Below are 450 nucleotides of genomic sequence, written 5' to 3'. Positions count from 1 at the left end.
AGACCTCTTCAAATTCCCTTAAATGCAAGTATGGATTTTCTAAATCTAACCCATAAAAAGAAGGGAAGTTGAATAATGTCTGGTTTAAAATTAAAATGAGATGCATCAGAAAGGAAAACTATGTATGATGATGCACTTGTTCTTGTGGGATTCATGTGGTCTCTTAGTGTTCTAACACAGTTATTCTCATTATTCTCATTATGAAGCGACTGATTATCTTTTTCAGCTATATTTTTTAAAAATGATAAAGATACCTTATAAATTTTACCACTTAATGCACGTGACCACACTCTCATGCACATGTAGGAATAAAAGAAAAGAAAAAAGAGAACAAAAGAAGAAGAAACAAAACAAAACAAATAAAATTATATACAAGAAAAGTGAAAATAAAAAATAAAATAAATATTATAATTTATACAAAACTTACCTCCCCGGCAACGGCGCCAAAAA

The sequence above is a fragment of the Populus euphratica genome, unplaced genomic scaffold (genome assembly GCF_000495115.2).
Source record: "Populus euphratica unplaced genomic scaffold, PopEup_1.0 scaffold584.1, whole genome shotgun sequence".
NCBI classification, from domain to species: Eukaryota; Viridiplantae; Streptophyta; class Magnoliopsida; order Malpighiales; family Salicaceae; genus Populus; species Populus euphratica.
Note: the sequence above shows the minus strand (reverse complement) of the source record.